We start from the raw sequence: 19,880 nt of genomic DNA, 5'->3' as shown, positions 1-19,880 counted from the left end.
TCAGCCAGGCTGATGGTTTCTTGGTTAGAGTGCATGGGTGCAGGGGGCGGCCCCCCCGTTCATGACGTCATCATTTTAATAATTATTATTAATTATTTTAATTAGATTTTTTGTCAGTGTGTATTATTGGACTTCAAACTTCAAATCATACATACAGCACAGCCAAAAATACACAAAAGCATCTTGATTAAACAATTATAACTTTGTGTTGAAATGACTGTAAGGTATAACTGGGAGGCAGCATAGGCTGCTATACACACCGGGAAGAGGGAACAATCACAGACAATAAACAACGCAGGACAAGGTGCTGAATGTCATGTACAGATAACAGTGGTGGAAAGTAACTAAGTACTTTTACTTAAAGTCACGATTTTTTTACACCCTAAAACATGATCGGGTATTATTATAATATAAGGAGGAAGAACTTTTTCCAAAAAAGTGTACAGTATTTGTTAAAATCATGCTTTTATGTGGACACGCCCACCAGTTCATTGCCTGGTGGGTGGTGATGATCCACCTGAACTGAAGCCGCACCCACAGCTGTAGTTGTATGATAAAAGGGGGAGGGGCTAGGGGAGGGGCTGATAGTGTGATGACACTAAATTACTGTTTATTTCATTGGCCCGTTTGACTGTCGGGGTTCAGCCTCCAGGAAGAAACCCTAAATACAAAGTTAATACACCATTGCACATAAAAACGACTCCAGGGTGTCTAATGAAGTACTGTCACCTCATAGACACATGGAAAACTTTAAAAATAAAAAAATTGTGGCACTCCATCTTTAAGTACTGTACTTAAGTACAATTTTGAGGTATTTGTACTTTACTTTAGTATTTTCAATTTCCAGTACTTGTACACTTTTTTACTTTTACTTCACTACAATAATATAGGCTACTAGTTAGGCTACTAGTTACTTTAAAATTTTTGATTAGAAAACATACATTAACCACTACAACCCTACATTTCGGCCATTTGAAAATAGACGATCTACAACGCGACGCATTGTGAGCTTGTAGATCTGCTATTTTCAATAGATTTTGTACACATTTTGAACTTGTGAAATGGGACATTCTGCAATATGAGTACTTTTACTTTTACTTTATTTTGATGCCGATACTTTTGTACTTTTACTTATTTTCAATCCCGTACTTTTACTTGTAACGAAGTATTGGTACTTTTACTCAAGTAAAACAATTGAGTACTTTTTTCCACCACTGACAGATACTCGACTAAGACTACTAGACTAAGGCCTCACTCACACCTTTACAACAGACTGATGTATGCTTGTTGTATGAGATTTATACGTAGCTGATGCAAGCTCGCAATGCATTTCCAATGGGAGTCACATGGTTTGACACAACATCTGTGTTGTATGAGGGGGTCAGTCGAAACACAGCCGAAAGCCGTACAACACAAATGTTGTGTCAAACCATGTGACTTCCATTGGAAATGCATTGGGGTAAGATGTATCACACCCTTTGTATACATCTAGCATGCATCAATGTAGTATGCTAGATCGAAATGCCTTTAGCTGCGTTCAGACCGCCTCGGTTCCCATTTGCACCGCGCCAGGTCGACTAAATCAAAAAAATATTCAGAAAGAATTAACACTGATTAATGCAAAAGGCAGCCTCTACTGACAAAAGGAAACTGCGGTGTACTCGTTTGGCCTATTCACATCATTAAAGTAGACCAGACTCCTCTAATGATGTCTATGTCTAAAGGAACCGCTCAGAAGAAGCTAACTAAATATTAGAGGTATATTAGAGGTCGCCTGGGCATGTCACGCACATTAAAATATTTGGTGCGTACGTACACTCCACCTTGGGTATTACTGAAGTAATTTGACATGCTGGGCTGGGCGTCTGAAATGACAGGTGCTTGTTTGGGTTTCTCAAGAGTTGAAACGATGGCTTCTCGTTGTGACAGTGAAGCGTTTCTGCGGGTTTCGTCATCAAGTGAAACTTGAAAGGGGTGGAATGCCGATAAGAAAAAACCAAAAAGACCAAAATGCTGTGAGATGTGGAATTGTAAAGCTCTTTCTTTCTCTAGTCTATACCAACAGATACTTTGTCTCGCTGTCCGACCCATACAGAAAGAATTCTGTTCTTCACAGCAACGCAAGCACGCACCCAGGCATACAAGCACGCGCGGTCGCACGCGCACACATAAAATATACATTTTAAGAGGTGGTGGAGTGGAGTTAGTTGCTTTAGCAGACAGTTTGAGGGTCCAATGGTGTTAAGAGGTTTTGTCCAAAGCGCTTTTGAATATTTTCCATTGGTTCAATATTTTTTTAATCAACACACAGACGTAAAGGGTGTTCATTAGCACTGATTTATGCAAAATAAAAAAATAAAAAAATGTATAATAATCAAAACCCCCTTTTTTTTTGATAAATGAGGGCCAGAGTGAATCGACAGGAAGAGTGCCGTCTATGATGAGCATTAGCCTGTCACAGTGCAGGGCAGAGAAGGTGTAGGACCCAAGTGCAGACAGACAGGCGGAGGCAGAGGATGTCAAATGCAACAGAGTTTATTGATAACTAGGAACTAGGAACAAAGGTACTAGGTACTTGGAACACGAGGAGAAAAACTAGGACGTACACTCATGACATACAATGAGGATCTGACAAAGGACTGAAACACACTGGGGCATATATATAAACAAAGACTGACTAGACACAGGTGAACAACTAACAAAATCAACACAGGGATTGGCTGAGAGACAAACAAGACACAGGTGGAGAAAACTAATAATCACAGGGGGTGAGACAACACAGGTAACAAAAGCAACAGAGGAAACCAAGGGACCAAAAATACTACAAAACAAAAGCACAACAGAAAACGTCACGGATCGTGACAGTACCTCCCCCTCAAGGGATGGCTTCCAGACATCCCTCATATATTGTCCATAACATTGTCCAAAACACTGAGCAGGGTGGGTGGTGGGGGTCCGGAGGAGGGAGACAGTCATGGGGCCAAGAAAAGGAAAAAAAGGTCTGGGAACCTGGACCCCACATGGGCATGGTTGTCGTAGTGGGGTGACACCTGCAGGCAGAGGCACCAGGGGAATGGACTAGGGCTGAGCAGGTAATGTCTGGTGGGCGACCTGGAGGATGGGAGGGGGAAGAACAGGCGACCTCGGGGGCAGAGGCAGGGATGACCTCAGGGGGACGGCCGGGAGGCGGAGACGAAGCTGTGGTGTTGTCGTCTGGCGGGCGACCCGGGGGCCGCGACGAGGCACAGGAGGTGTCTGGAGGTCGGCCTGGGGGCCGCGACGAGGCAACAGAGGCGTTGTCTAGCGGAGCTGGAGTTGCAGACGGGACTGCAGGTGGAGAGCCGGGCAGCAGAGGGCCGGGCAGCAGAGGGCCAGGCAGCGGAGTGCCGGGCAGCGGAGGGCCGGGCAGAGGAGTGCCGGGCAGCGGAGTGCCAGGCAGCGGAGTGCCAGGCAGCGGAGTGCCGGGCAGCGGAGTACCGGGCAGCGGAGTGCCGGGCAGCGGAGGGCCGGGCAGCGGAGTACCGGGCAGCGGAGTGCCGGGCAGTGGAGTGCCGGGCAGCGGAGTACCGGGCAGCGGAGTGCCGGGCAGCGGAGGGCCGGGCAGCGGAGTACCGGGCAGCGGAGTGCCGGGCAGTGGAGTGCCGGGCAGCGGAGTGCCGGGCAGAGGAGTGCCGGGCAGCGGAGGGCCGGGCAGCGGAGTACCGGGCAGCGGAGTGCCGGGCAGAGGAGTGCCGGGCAGCGGAGTGCCGGGCAGCGGAGTGCCGGGCAGCGGAGTGCCGGGCAGCGGAGGGCCAGGCAGCGGAGTGCCGGGCAGCGGAGTGCCGGGCAGCGGAGTACCGGGCAGCGGAGTGCCGGGCAGCGGAGGGCCGGGCAGCGGAGTGCCGGGCAGCGGAGTGCCGGGCAGCGGAGTGCCGGGCAGCGGAGTGCCGGGCAGAGGAGTGCCGGGCAGCGGAGGGCCGGGCAGCGGAGTGCCGGGCAGCGGAGTGCCGGGCAGAGGAGTGCCGGGCAGCGGAGTGCCGGGCAGCGGAGTGCCGGGCAGCGGAGTGCCGGGCAGCGGAGTGCCGGGCAGCGGAGGGCCGGGCAGCGGAGTGCCGGGCAGCGGAGGGCCGGGCAGCGGAGTGCCGGGCAGCGGAGGGCCGGGCAGCGGAGTGCCGGGCAGCGGAGTGCCGGGCAGCGGAGGGCCGGGCAGCGGAGGGCCGGGCAGCGGAGTGCCGGGCAGCGGAGTGCCGGGCAGAGGAGGGCCGGGCAGCGGAGGGCCGGGCAGAGGAGTGCCGGGCAGAGGGGTGCCGGGCAGCGGAGGGCCGGGTAGCGGAGTGCCGGGCAGCGGAGTGCCGGGCAGAGGAGTGCCGGGCAGAGGAGTGCCGGGCAGAGGAGTGCCGGGCAGAGGAGTGCCGGGCAGAGGAGTGCCGGGCAGCGGAGGGCCGGGCAGCGGAGTGCCAGGCAGCGGAGGGCCAGGCAGGCTGGGCGGCGGAGAGCCGGGCAGCGGAGTGCCAGGCAGCGGAGTGCCGGGCAGAGGAGTGCCGGGCAGAGGAGTGCCGGGCAGAGGAGTGCCGGGCAGCGGAGTGCCGGGCAGCGGAGGGCCAGGCACTCCTCTGCCCGGCACTCCGCTGCCCGGCACTCCGCTGCCTGGCACTCCGCTGCCCGGCTCTCCGCCGCCCAGCCTGCCTGGCTCTCCGCTGCCCGGCTCTCTGCCGCCCAGCCTGCCTGCCTTTCCACTGCCCAGCCTGGCCAGCGTCCAGGAGTCCCAGCTGCCCAGCACTCCTCGGTCTGCAGCCCCAGCTCCTCGACCTGCAGCCCCGTCTGCAGCCCCAGCTCCTCGACCTGCAGCCCCGTCTGCAGCCCCAGCTCCTCCACCTGCAGCCCCGTCTGCAGCCCCGGCTCCTCCGTCTGCAGCCCCGGCTCCTCCACCTGCAGCCCTGTCTGCAGCCCCGGCTCCTCTACCTGCAGCCCCGTCTGCAGCCCCGGCTCCTCGACCTGCAGCCCCAGCTCCTCCACCTGCAGCCCCGTCTGCAGCCCTAGCTCCTCCACCTGCAGCCCCGTCTGCAGCCCCGGCTCCTCGACCTGCAGCCCCGTCTGCAGCCCCGGCTCCTCAACCTGCAGCACCACCTGCAGCTCAGCCTGCAGCACCGCCTTCGTCTCCGTCTGCAGCATCCCTGGCCTCGTCTCCGTCTGCAGCATCCCTGGCCTCGTCTCCGTCTGCAGCATCCCTGGCCTCGTCTCCTTCTGCAGCATCCCTGGCCTCGTCTCCTTCTGCAGCATCCCTGGCCTCGTCTCCTTCTGCAGCATCCCTGGCCTCGTCTCCGTCTGCAGCATCCCTGGCCTCGTCTCCTTCTGCAGCATCCCTGGCCTCGTCTCCGTCTGCAGCATCCCTGGCCTCGTCTCCTTCTGCAGCATCCCTGGCCTCGTCTCCTTCTGCAGCATCCCTGGCCTCGTCTCCTTCCGCAGCATCCCTGGCCTCGCCTCTGTCTGAGGCATCCCCGGCGTCTCCTCCAAGGTCCTACGCATGGTCCCAGCTCCCCGACCGTCCTCCAGACCGCGTGTCCTCTGCCTCGTCCCGCCCACCAGATGACATCAGGGTCTCGTCCCGGCCACCAGGCCGCCCACCAGATGACATCAGGGTCTCGTCCCGGCCACCAGGCCGCCCACCAGATGACATCTCGGTTTCGTCTCAGCCCCCAGGCCGTCCGCCTGATGCATTGTCTCAGCCCCCAGGCCGCCCGGCTAACTCCTGGCATCAGCGTCCTGGCCGTCCACCTGACGTCACCTGCTCAGCTTCGGTTCCCCTCCTCCAGGCCCCCTCCACCCGCCCTGCTCTGTGCTCCAGGCAAGTGTGGTGGGACGTCTGGAAGCCGTCCCTTAAGAGGGAGGTACTGTCATGGTCTGGCGCCCTACAGACCATGTCTCCATGTCAACCACTCCCACATTACATTCCAACTCTCAGGCCTTGCCACACACCTGCTCACACTCCCTCATTATCCCCACAGTGCCATGCCCCTTTCACACCTGAGGACACTTCTCCAATCATCCTGCTCCCCATAAGACTGGACTCATTCCACACAAACATTGCCAGTACATCCTTTGTGTTCCCTGTGATGCTCCTGAGGTTTTTGTTCCCAGTGTTTCATTCCTCTGAAACATTTTGACCTTGCTACATTGGACTCATTGAGAGGTTTGCTTTTTGGACCTTGTTATTTTTGTTATTGTATTTTTGAACTGTTTAGCTTTTGGACATCCTGAGTTTTTGCTGTTATGCAGTATACTACTTTTGCTTGTAAGCTTTACTGCTCCAATAAATGCCATTATTGAACTTCTCTGCTTGTGGCTCTGCGCTTGGGTTCTATCTCCTGCCTATCCTGACATAGCCTGCTGGACCAAATATGAAGATATGTTGAAAATGGGTGAAGGGGTCCTGTAAGAAAACATGTGCACCGTATCGCCAAGACGTATATAGGATATCTTGGGGTCAGTTATTTTATTATAGCCTGGGAAACCCAGACGTTTTTATTTCCAGGGAGCGGAGAATAAAAAAAAGTCTGGGGCCGAGTCCACTTCAATTCGGCATAGAGTAGTGCAAACGTCGGTCTCTCTCTCTCTGCTGATTTCTGATCGTCTGCACCTTTGTTAAGTTGACGCACACACACACACACACACACACACACACACACACACACACACACACACACACACACACACACACACACTCCTCTGTCGCTCTAATTAATTAGTCTCATGTCAAGCAGCTGTGCCTAGTTTCTGCCTTAAGTTAAAAGGCATAGGTGAGTTCCAGTCCAGTCATTTCATGGACTTCCATTGGACCACACAGAAGGACAAAACAATATATATAGTATATATATATATATACCGGTATATATATATATATATACTGTATACTGTAGGTGGAATAATCCCAGGACTGTATAGGCTGCTGGTTCTCCCCTGAGAGCGGTGTAAAGACGTGTTATTATGGAGTCCCATTTGAACACACGGTGTGCGAGGAAGGACAGTACAGAAGAACGGAACAGAACGGAACGGCGGATTGCAGCTTATATCTGCGGCTATATGACGAACCGAGGACGACCCGTAGCGTTTCTCGCTATAGTCAACACTTCCTGGGTAACCCCTGTACCACCACATCAAACAATGTGGCGCCACTTGATATGCTAATTCCAAAGGAGGAGGTGTGGGCGGGCGGGAGAGACGGAGGGGAGAGGGAAAGAGAGAGAGAGAGAGAGAGGCGAGGAAAGAAAGCTTGAAAAGCAAAAAAAAACGGAGCTTATGAAAAGGAAAAGGATAGATATAGAAGGGAGGCGTGCAGAAAGGGAAACTGTGCCGGCAGCTCTGGGGTTTGGGGTCAGGCGGAGGGTGTAGTACACCACTAGTAAAATCCTCAGTGTTCATTTAAAGCAAGCAGAGGTTATACATTGTAACCAAATGGACCGCTATAAGGGTCCCTTTGGTTATACAGTTGTATACTCGCAATGTTACAACATGGGCACATTGGAGATTCGTTTGCTGTGTGAGTCAGCTTGTAGGGTCTTAACGTGACCACTGGTCACAGCTGCGTTGCCCTGATGACAGCTCTTCATGAGAAGGCTGCGGCTACGGTAATGGCTGCAGCATTATACTCATTGAAGAAAAAGAAAAAAAATATGTCCTTGCCATGCTGTTTGTTCTTGCACCACCACTGGTCGGAATAACGTGTTCCTTCCACTCGCTATACGTCCGACCGGGGAAACTCTCCCCTGTTGTCAGGTGAAAAGAAGCAGCTTGGACTCCTCATGCATAGAAGGGAGCATGAGGTCAGTCCGCTGGAAGTGTAGCGCCCAGGATTACGTTAGATAATTGACACTTGAAAAAATGGGTTACAAAATTGTGGGATAAAAACAAAACAAAAAAAACTCACGTACTTATTTAATTTGGTGATGTGCGAGTCAGTGTTGTTTTTGGCAGCGCATTTTTATTTTAGTTTTAGTCATACCGGTCTGTCTCTTGAATAGTCATTTTAGTCACCTGGAATGTTTTAGTGTTAGTCTAGTTTTAGTCGACTAAATGTCATAAGATTTTAGTCCAGTGTAAAATGACATATACTGGATCTCTTGTCCACTAGTAACTTCCTGACATTTCCGTCTAGTTTGTATTTGTTGACGAAACTGTCAATATATTTAGTCTTAGTTTTAGTCATCATAGCTTAGTTTTAATTCAGTTTCCATTTAGTTTCCGTCAGTGAAAAAAGGTAGTCGACAAACATTTTTCCGTCAGTTTTAGTCGACAAAAACAACACTGGTGCGAGTATATGTGCGCGTGCACGTGCACATGCACATGAGCACACGCCATGCGCGAGGGAATAATTATGGTATACCCTCTGAGAAGAACCTAGAGTCTAGACTACAGCGCTGGCCGACTCTCAGCAAACACCAGCTGGTTCTGCATCTTAATCCACCAGGCTGGGCAATCAATGCACACTCCTTCCATGTGTGTTGGCTGCCGTTCTTCCAACAGTTATAGCACATTGCTACCGCTATCGTGAACGCTATCATTTTGCTAACAATGGTGACTGCTCTTGTTTTATTTACTATGAAATTGTGCATTTCCCATCAGGCAGTCAGTTGTTTGTTTGTTTGTTTGTTTGGTTGGTTGGTCACCCCAGGTTATATCCATATATGGTCATGCCTCGTGACATCACGTGACATCATCAGGGATCGATGGAGATCCCTCATGGACGGAGATCCCTGATGTCATCGATATTATTAAGCCCGTACATGGAGATCCCTGATGTCATCGATATTGGCCAGCGACTCTACATCCGACCTCCAAACCTCAAACCCTTAGATCTCCAATCCATATATGGAGCTGACCTGCTCTGACATTCCATAATGTTGATCCTTCCCCATCCGTCCTTCCTCTTCCATGTCTCCCTTTTGACCGATACCTGTCCATTTAAACTCTAGACGGGGCCTGCCCCAACGTTATTAGTGCAGCCGCGCCCGGCAGCCGGCGAAAACTAGTTACTTCTGGTTCAGCTAATGCTATACTTCCACTACAAATACTGTATAATGCTGACAACTAGTCAACCGCTGCCCCATGAGGTTAGTCATATAACCAGTCAGTCAAATGCTAGTATACAGCTCTAACTAATGCTACTTTTGACTCTTTTACGCTACTATAATGACTGTAAACGTTACAACTGCTACTTAAATTCATCTGCTATACCACCATGAGGTTAGTCATGACTCTTGAGCCTTCTTATGCTGACTGCGTGCAACTACAGTTTCTTAGCCAATGCTAAGATAGCTGTAAACACGAGGTTATAGTCTTGAGTCTGAATTCAATGCGGTCAAATCAAACTTTATTTGCATAGCACTTTTCAAAAAATGTCCAGTTTCAGGGGCGGTCACTGTATTGCACCCGAGATGATCATTTTTACTGAAGCCACGTTTAAAATAAGAATTGAATACAAGGCAACTGAAAAGCTTTTCAATGGTATAGCAGATGGAGAGAGAGGATTCTTTCCGGCCAAGCAGGGTCAATTACATGTTTTCTAATAAATTGCACAGTGAAAATGGTGTGAAAATGATGTCGTGAAACAAACGACAGCTTACGACGCTATCAATGCCAAAGATATTACTCCCATAGCGTGCACGTTGAGGCATTGCAATATACGCGCTGGGGGAAAAAAAAAAACTTGTTTCCAGAGCTGTAAGTTACACTGTCAGAAAGAAGTTATTTCCCTTCAGAAACGGAAGCAACGCGGGCTGCTAAACTGTCCGTGATGGATTATTATAGCTTCATATTGATGAGGATGAGTGCCAGCGGGATCTTTATTTGACGGAGTTGGAATTGAATGCGATGAGCAGGGGAGGGAGGGGGGGGGGGGGGGGGGAGGAGGAAGGAAGTGAACTGCTTACACATCACCACCAGCTACATGTTTTGCTTATCATTGATCCCCCCCGAGTCACGGTAAGGGAAGAAATAGACATTATTGACAACTTAAGCCTGATTTATATACCGGCATGCCGCATGCCTGGTGTGTCATATGCACCGAAAATAGCAGATCTTTTTATACATACAGTATAGCAGATAGCCTACAGTATGTATCTAACTGTAGGGATATGCTCCCATCAGGGTTTTTTGGGACCGATATACCAATTGTTTTTCTCATGATCGATACCGATACTGATCTTGTTGAAATGTTGCAAATTTTAATATTTCCAAAATGATTATTATGTCAAAACCCCACGTCCAAACTGTTCCTGTGTGTTTGTGTGTGTGGGGAGGAAGGGGAGAATGTCACAAAAATGCAAAATTATGTTATACTATATATCTGACTGACATTTATACCACTTAAAATTAAAAGATCAGTTTCTCCAGTTTCTTGCCGATCACAGATAGGGGTGCCGATTACCGATCAGAGTGAATATCGGGGCCGATATGGCCGATCGCCGATCGCTGGCCGATTATCGGCGCATCTCTAACTGTATACAGCTGCTACTTTCAGAGTCATGTGCTGCTTGTAGATCGGGCGATTTCCGGTGCACTACACGATGCGCACCCACGTATAAATCGGGCATTAACCCATTTGGGGCGGGAACCCCTTTTTGGTGTTATATAGCTGTTGAAAAATAGCAGATCTACAAGCTCATAGCGCGCCACCGAGTGGCGCGCTACGAGCTTGTAGGTCTGCTATTTTTGAAGAATTGAAGAACCACTGAGATCTGATCTCAGCTCAAAATGGGTTAATATAAAGACTGGTATATTTTCTGTTAGCGAAAGACTCTCGGTCTCTCCCTATATGGGGAACCAAAAGATGCTTGCTCTTAGGTGTGGGTGTCTCGGGAGGGCTATAAGCAGAGTGGAATGCGATATGATATTCTACACAGTTATAGGAAGGATGTAATGGACTTTATTATAGAGACACATGGGCCAAGTGTCTTCGTCTATGGGGTCTCACGGGGAATAGTGGTACTAGCACTAAATATATAATATAACACACCTATTTTCACCGGGAATGTCATTAACCCATTTTGGGCCGGGAACCCCTTTTGGGTGTTTTAACCATTATTATAAACTATTATTATTATTATTATTATTATAACTACCATTATTATAGCTATTGAAAAATTGCAGATCTACTAGCTGTTTTTGAAGAATCGTGAAAATGTGGGCGCAAATCTTTGAATATATATTCTTGCCGAGCGAACGTTCTTTACAAGTCTTTGCTTCTGGGGGGGGGGGTGTCCCTGGAACAACACATTTTCAGATGGGGGTCGGCGGTCATAATAATGTTGGGGGTCCTTGACATGAAAATGTTTGAGAACCACTGACTGAACCAAAAAACTGTCAGGATTTAGAAGCCTTTTTTAGGATCGTCCTCAGGTCTGAAGGGGTTAAATGCTGTGGGGGGGGGGGGGGGGGGGGGGGCGTTGAAATGTGCTACCAGGGCAGGTTTGCATGTCGCCAGGCAGAGTGCTCAGCTGGGGCTTATTAGTCTTTTTGAGCGGGCATTGCATCAGCCGCCTCTCCAAGCATGCAGCACGAGCATACACCGAGACACACAAAAACACAGGATTGCGCAGGCACGCACGCACGCACACAGGCACGCACACAACACACACGCATGGACCAAACAAATGTATTCGTGCATGCACACTCAAAAAAGGCGAACACACAGGAATGCACAATGTGTTGACACGGACACGGACAGACCCCACATGTTTTTTTTCTCCACATCAAAAGATGAAGGAGATGAAACAGAGAGGACAAGGGAAGGAACCAGTTACAACCATGTAATGCTGTAATGTGGTGCAAGCACACACACACACACACACACACACACACACACACACACACACACAGCACTAGTGCTGTGTGGCTATACTTGGGGCGGCAGTGGTAGAGTAGCCAGTATATAGTGTGGCCCGGATGGGGACCGCGATGTTCCCAGTTCGATCCCCGTGGGCTCCCCCAGAGTTAGTGTCAAAGTGTCCTTGAGCAAGACTCTGAACCCCTAATTGCTCCCGATGTGCTGGTCGGTGCCTTGCACGGTTTTACTCCACCATCTGTGTATGAATGCGTGTAATGTAATGCAAAGTATTATGTAAAGCGAGCGCTTTGGATAATAAAAAAAAAGCGCCATATAAAATGCACCATTTATTACCACTGCCACTCACTTAATTTAACCACCATCTTCTATATCCTTCTGTGAAACCACGGATGATGGGCTGCCGTATGGATGAGTCTGATTATCAGCTGGCATAATCAAGCCCTTTTCCACGACCCGTGATTCAACAAGCCGCAGTATTCATGTCCTTTTAATGGAGCTAATCCTGAATCCGTTTTGAATCAATTACGACTATCGGCTACATCGGTGGGGGGGGGGGGGGGGGGGGAGACAGATTAGACTGATTGTAATGGAGAGTATATGCGGTATGAGGTGATATTTTGAACCCAACTGTACCGTGAAGTGATTTATTCTCTAACCAGCCGGGTTTCAAATATACTGTACCGCCAACGTGGGCCGGTTATAGCAACTAACAGACTAGACCATTTATGTCTGACGTCGAAATAAATAACAAGTATTCTGAAAGAATATGTATTCAAAGATTTGTGCCACATTTTCACGATTTTTCAAAAATAGCAGACCTACAAGCTCATAGCGCGCCACTCGGTGGCGCGCTATGAGCTTGTAGATCTGCTATTTTTCAATAGCTAATATAAGAATGGGCTAGACATGAGACGGCAAGTTAGCTATTGTTGTCCCCGTGGGACCCGGGGGGCAGTTATATAGCTGCTTTCTATGATCAAAGACAAATTGGTTGAAGTCGGGTTGGAAAAAGGGAAGTGTTAAACTTTAGAAGAAAAATAATTAGCTTCCTTTTAAACTCAAGAGTATGTGAGAATGTGAAATGTGACCCTCTGCCTCATCTCTGAACAACTACAGTGCTAATGAAAGCCTCCAGGAGAGGGTGAAGGCAGGGTCTGTGATACTGAGACACTGTCGCCCTGTGACCCACAGGTCCTCTGGGTGAAGAAGGCAGCTTTCTGAATAATCAACGGGGAAAAAGGTGGGCGCGGGCGCATTAAAATTCTTAACAAGAACCTCATATGCTTATAGCTCCCATGTTTCTCGTTCCGTTTTTAAATGCAGGACGTTCATGCAGATGTGGGGACTATTATGATATATTTATGAATTTCAATACAGATTAAAACCATGAGGACGCAAATATTTCAGAGTCGAAATGTCCATCTTGACATGCGGGCTAAAAAGGGCCTTTCAAACGCGACGCGAGGAACGTATAGGCGGCTAGCTAATGCTCATCAGAATCTGACATTTATGATTAACATGTGGACCACGCTAACTCATCTGGAATGAAAGTGGACAAATAACTGCCTATGGTTTTAACCATGGGAACCATGCCTGACGACAACTAAATGATTAGCGACTGCGTTGTTATTATCACGATGTTTTGAGTCCATACATCATGTTTGTTTATCGTCTCGATGTCAAAGTTATTGATGCATTTGTATTTGTGGTTTGAACAAACTGAATACTTTATCGGTGTCCATTGTTGGTGGATGACGTCCGAATCGACTCGTCTCTCACTACTCGGTATAACGTGGAGAAGTTGGACTGCATAATCACTGTGTGCACCATTGAAGCACTACACAGTGCCTGTATGAATCCAACAGTACAGACAAACATTGTCGACAATGCCAGCTATTAAAGTCTTCTTGTGTATGTTCACTATTCCCTTCAGGTCCACGAGGATCAAAGCATGTCACCAAAACAAACGCACAGAACAGAGGCTTCAATTAGCGCTGGCTTTGTGTGTGTGATTTGTCTCAGACAGATTTTTTTTAGGAGATATTCTAATGCTGCCTCCTATAAGGTAATGTCCCCCAGCTTATAGGAGGCATGCAGCCTTCAAATATTTCGAAAATCCCCCAAAAATCCTGCTGAAGAATCAGTGAGCTGACTGCTTTTGCCTCATAGTCATACATCAATTGCTGAGAAATACAAATTAGACACGTCTAAAGCAAAAAGAAAAAAAGAGAGACATACTTCCACTCCATAGACTGTAAAAGAATATGGACAAAGCGTTCGCCGGGTCTGATATGGACGGAAAATGAAGCCAGTCAGTCCTTGAATTGTAAATCGCCATCTTTCTAGATCTGTTTTGGCCCAGCTGGCCATTGGCTGGCCCAGACAACGAGGCGGGACTTCCCCCCCTTCTTCTTAGTTGTTTTTTATTTTTACTCGAACGGGGGGTGGCTCCCGTTCATAGACTGTAACGGTAGCCACGCCCCTCAGAACATACGCGACTTTATGGTCACTTTTTTAATAAATGGGACCATAATTTTTGAAAAAGAATATTATGACATTAGAAATGAGACTTTAAACTAGTGACTGTAAGCAGAAAGTATTCATGTTTATTAAGGTAATACAGTCTAGGTGAAGTTGGGCCCAAATACATGGATCTCTATGGGGATATGGGTTTTTTTGGGCCCAATGACAGCGCCACAACAGGCCATTATATGAACTTTCAGGAAGTCCCGATTTCCTTAGTGGCTTCACAAAATATCTGTCTGACTGCCCCCCTGTTCCACTCACTGTCTGACACGCATGCACGCACGCACGCACGCACGCACGCACGCACGCACGCACGCACGAACACATGCGCACACACGAACACACAAACACACAAACACACACAGAAGGAACTGAAAGGAAATAACGGAAATATGTCACAAAGAAAAACATTTTACACACGCATTTTACCAGGCATAAACACACACGCACGCGCAGACGTTAATCCTAGAGAGCGGATGAGCAATGGAGCCGTGTCCTGGCTGACAGTGTGTGGCTCTGAATCTCAGGCAGTGACAGAAGGGGCCGAATAAGAAGGGTGTTCCCCTGGTGTATTACCTCACCTGGCTAATACGTTTTGCAGGCCTGCAGTTGCCAGGCAAAGCAGCGGTGTTGTTTTCGTCGACTTTAAAACTATAAGACGAAAAATGTCACCGACGGCAACTAAATGGAAACTAAATGAAAACTGAGCAATGATGACTAAAACTGTGAGACTAAATGTATTGACAATTTCGTCAACAAATAAAAACTGGACTAAAATGTTAGGAAGGGACTAGTGGACAAGAGATCCAGCTATAAGTAATTTAGCACTTGGTTGCAAGCTCACAACGCGTGGTAGTGAGACTCATTGTGAGCTTGTAGATCTGCTATTTTCAGAGTGTCATTACGATGGCACCAAGGCCCGACAAAATACATTTTAGTCGACTAAATCAACTGCAGATTTAGTCGACTCGTGATATTTAGTCGACTGAAACTAGACTAACACTAAAACATTCCAGGTGACTAAAATGTGACTTAAACTAAATGAAAACTATTGAAGAGACTATGACAAAGACTAAAACATGTTCTGCCAAAAGCAACACTGCAAAGCAGCACACTGACTGAGAGGCGTCACACGGGCCTTTTCGTTTTCATTTAGTTTTAGTCACATTTTAGTCACCAGGAATGTTTTAGTCGACTAAATCTACAGTTGAAGAACTAGGAACATATGTGTATAACTTCCATAGGTTCAGTGTATAGTTCCAGGTCCACAAGCTCTAACAATACTTTTCACTGGTTACATTTTATTTTATAAAACCCCAAAACTAGCATCACAATTTTGAGCAGGTAATTTTTTTATTTTTTTAATAATAATAATAATTATTACATATTTTCAAGATAGGGACAGGAGAGAGAGAGAGAGAGAGAGAGAGAGAGAGAGAGAGAGAGATGGGGGACAGACATGTAGCAAAGGGCCTCGGGTCGAACCGGGCAAGGACTGAGCCTTGATGGTATATGTGTTGCTCTACCTACCAGGTGAGCCCCATTATGGCCAAAATCTGTCCGATATTTTCCATCTAAAATTGTCATCCACAGGCTTGTCCTAGATAAATATAAAGAAAAGATGAAGACAACAATGAAGATGCGAGGTTTCTGCCCAACAGCAACGAGAAGGACAATCATATACTGCTGTTTTCAAATGAACAGAAATAGCCTGAATTGGGGGGAAAAAGATTCATTGAAACAAGCATTGTGTGCTTTTCAAAGCGGTATATAGAGGAGACGGCGGGGATTCTGTGAAATAAGTGTCTCCGTGGTGCTAGTGAGCAGCTTGTTTGCGGATCTCATTCGTAATGGCGGTGAAAAAGGGTCCGTCTGACCCGAGTGACCGGCGCTACAATCGGATGGCCCGTGGAGAGTAATGGGCAGTTTCCCCCCGCGCGCTAAGCGATGCTAGTAGCGACGAGCGAAAACACGTTTAACCCGGGGCCGACCCCGAGCCTCCCGTCGCTCGCGTCTTTCATTCTCACAGTCACTTATATTTTCCCTTTTGCTTTTTATAGTGGCCCCATCGCCCTTTTCTTATTCTCCTTTTTTTATTCTCCTGTGTTTCTTCTCTCGTCCCTTTGGGAAGACAGAGGTTATATAGTTGATCCAAAAAAACAAAAAACTGCTTACAAGCCAAAGGGGGTCAACTGAATGTCAATTCAGCCACAAAGATCCATGGGAAATGGAGTTCCCTATAAGCTGAGGGTGGAATGCATAATGTATTAAAACACTTTGCAGTAGATGTACGTCAATTAAAGCCTATATTATTTAATCCAACACTCAACGCCATTGCCGTAGATCGACGGCAATTGCGCTTTTATAGCACTGTCCATAGATCAAGCCATAATGCTACTTAGGTTAGCACCGGGTTAGCTAGCTGTTGTTGTCATAACACTGGGTCGCCCATCTTAGATCGTCGTCGCCATAATAATCCATTCTATCCGTTTCTTTCAATCGCCTGTATCTCCTATTTGGTAAAGAGTTGTCCAGGACCCGTTTAACTTCCTACTTTGTGTTCAGTACAGGATGTCTGGAAATGTGGCTTTTCAAAATAAGAGCTCAACTGGGGAAAATGCTGGCGTGATTTATATCATAATTTATCAATAACCTCCCTAAAAAAGAAAATTGAAAGATAGCGGCGTCACCGGTACACCAACACTCCAGAACAATAGAAATAGAATGGAAAGACTTACATAAATTGCATCATCCGCATTCATTCTCTCTGTGCCGCTAGGTGGTAGCATTAGTGCCAGCGCCTGCATTCACTTTAAGAGGATTTTTATCCCCGCTGTAGCTCACTCTCACTCTATTGGATTGGCTAGCATTAGCATTAGCGCACACCGCTTACCTCTCGCCAGCAAACGTTAACATGTCGGGAGCGATGCGAGACAAAGTCACAAAGGACATCCAAACTTTGGATTAGATGTACAATCACCAAGGAAAGCGCTCGTATAGTTTCCGAGTTATGGAGCTTTGAAAATCCTGCTTGTAACCGAGGCTAAATGGAGAGGAGTTGTAAAGATCCCATAGCTAGGTGGTGACGGAGGCGTTGCATAGCAACCGGACCAATGTTAAAAGCCGACTCAACCACTTCATATATGGAGTATACGGGGGGGGGGGGGGGGGGGTACGAATATATACCTAGCAGATAGCATCCCATAGCTGGGGGGTACGAAGATATGCCTTACTTTGCAAACAGATTATATATTTCACCGACATCCAGGCCTTAGACGTATATATGAATAGAGACGGCACCCGGAGGAAACCCTGAGGCGAAATGGACATAGTGGCCGAATTTGGTATTGCAGCGCTGGGCCAAACACATGAACGCGCTGGTCCGTTGACTAACATTGTGCACGCTCACGATGACACGTGAACGCTGTTTCATACGTGAATGCACGTGAACACGTGCAACGATATAGTCTGTTCCTAGCCTGGCTAATAAGCCAGACTCAAATCACACTGTCGTGTGGTATTTGAGTCTGGAGAGGCTGTGCATGGATCTTGTTTCCCGGGGGGCGAGTTCAGTTTCTCTTTGACGCAATTGGTCAGAGCTACTGTCAGTCAAAGGTCTCAAGCATTGGACGTCACTGTACCCATATTGCATACCGTGTCCCGATTGGCCACACCAGTTCTCTCGTGTAGGAAATGGCCAAATGGGCGTACGATTGAGCCTCTCCAGACCGTAATCCACCAGCAGGCAATTTTCTTTTGCCAACGGCTGATTCGGCTTGGATGCCAGGGGGGTTCGGCATTTCATGTACTGCATATAATGCACCAGCGTGAGCTTAAAGCACGGTGGCTATCGATTCTCCATCCAAAGAAACGGCCGGATAATCTGAGTGTATTCAAACACGAGCATGCACGCGCACACACTACGCACACACACACACACACTACACACGCGTACGCTCGCGAGAATGGGAAACATTTCAACGTTAGCCGTATACAGTCTTCCTCTCCCATGTCGTCCCGAAGACTTTGAGAACACACAAACACAACATGGACAGACGTGGATGTGCCTCTCCAGACCGTAATCCACCAGCAGGCAATTTTATTTTGCCAACGGCTGATTCGGTCTGGCTTATTAGCCAGGCTACTCTGTTCCTACCCGGAAGGAGGAGTGAAATCGCCTCATATACGCTTTAGAGCAACTTAATGCAAGTGCATGGGAGGAGAACTCGGGTGCCGTCTCTATTCATATATACTCTAAGATCCAGGCAACAGAGAAAAGTAATGGGCTTGTCCGCCTGCTGGCTCTATGATTGATGTGTATCTGGCTCTGTGTCTGTCTGTGTGTCTCAGAATCTCTCCATGCCTGTGCTGGGTTCAGTGTATCAATACAGATACTTCTCCTCTGTTGCTGCGTGTTCTCCGACTGCACCTTTTTTCCCAATATTGTTCAACTATATAAATAACACCTACAGTATATGGATATACCTCGCTCTCCCTCTCTCTCTCTCCTCTCTAACCTCAAATCATCCTGTATATACCCTGGCTGTGGTGGGGCGGGCTGCTTCTCTCAGCGGTGCAAAGCGACTGTGGCGTCTTTGTAAAGTCCTCTGCTTTGGGGAGGAGGAGGAGAGAGAGAGAGAGAGAGAGAGAGAGAGAGGCTGTGCTGCCGAAGCCGAGGGAGAGAGGCGAGAGTGAGCGAGAGAAAGAGAGAGACAGAGAGATAAGGCAGAGAGATAAGAGCCGCTCTGCCACATCAGCTATCTGAGGCCTTATCGGACCACACAGCCCCAGCTCTCTCTCCCTCTCCATCTCTCCCTCCCTCGCTCCGTCTATATCCATCTATTCTATGGCGTGCCCTTTTCTCTTTCCTTTCCTTCCTTCTCTCACTTTCGCAGCCCCCCCCCCCCCCCCCCCCCCCCCTCCTCTGCCTCTCGCACTCATTCTCTCCCTCCATCACCGTCATCAGGGCCAATCTCCACAACGCCAGTGCAGATTCTTATCAACTTTTTTTATCTGAGGAGGAGAGGGGCTAAAATGGCCAACGGGAGAACGAACGGGGGGGCCGGCTAATTAAATTGATAGGGAGAATAAATGTTGCTGTATGTTTGGCCCTGCTTATAGCCTGAGGCGGGCTGAGCTGTCATATAGGCGTGTCGGAGGACAGGCTCTGGAAGAAATGCATGTTGTGCAGTGCACGCACGCATGTTTGTGTGTGTGTGTGTGTGTGTGTGTGTGTGTGTGTGTGTGTGTGTGTGTGTGTGTGTGTGTGTGTGTGCGCGTGCGTGCGTGCGTGCGTGTGTGCGTGCATAGTGTGGAGAATGGCCATGATAAGGGAACAGATTTAGTATGGATCGCTAGCCAGAGTGAAAGCTATCTGTAGCCAACAACATTGGAATTGACCTTGAGGGAAGCAGGAATCCTTTAGGAAATCCACTTATTGTTGTGGTCGAACTTGTTGTTGCCAATGCGCGTGCGTGCGTGTGCGTGTGCGTGTGTGTGTGTGTGTGTGTGTGTGTGTGTGTGTGTGTGTGTG

Source organism: Protomyctophum parallelum, assembly GCF_964188405.1.
Source record: "Protomyctophum parallelum genome assembly, chromosome: 9".
NCBI classification, from domain to species: domain Eukaryota; kingdom Metazoa; phylum Chordata; class Actinopteri; order Myctophiformes; family Myctophidae; genus Protomyctophum; species Protomyctophum parallelum.
This window is presented reverse-complemented; position numbering follows the sequence as displayed.